This window comes from Penaeus monodon, chromosome 21 (assembly GCF_015228065.2).
Source record: "Penaeus monodon isolate SGIC_2016 chromosome 21, NSTDA_Pmon_1, whole genome shotgun sequence".
In the NCBI taxonomy this organism is placed as follows: domain Eukaryota; kingdom Metazoa; phylum Arthropoda; class Malacostraca; order Decapoda; family Penaeidae; genus Penaeus; species Penaeus monodon.
The window spans coordinates 14,581,661-14,581,911 of record NC_051406.1 but is presented as its reverse complement, the minus strand read 5'-3'; positions in this window follow the sequence as shown (position 1 = coordinate 14,581,911).

The window sequence follows — 251 nt, the reverse complement described above, 5'->3', positions numbered from 1 at the left end:
CATGACGGTGCTGTCCTCAAGATGGCGACTTTTTGAGCGCGTGATATGAATCTGTGGAACTGGAGAAGCTGTATTTGCTCTGTGATTGCATGCATATTACGAATCCTAACAACGTCCGTTTATAGAACTGACCGACATTTTTAGCTAAAGAATCTAATTATATATTGAAAAGAAGAAAATGCACTTATTAGTCGTGACATACCTAAAATGATGGCACACAATGTCATTCTAGGCACACAGCAATTTTGATT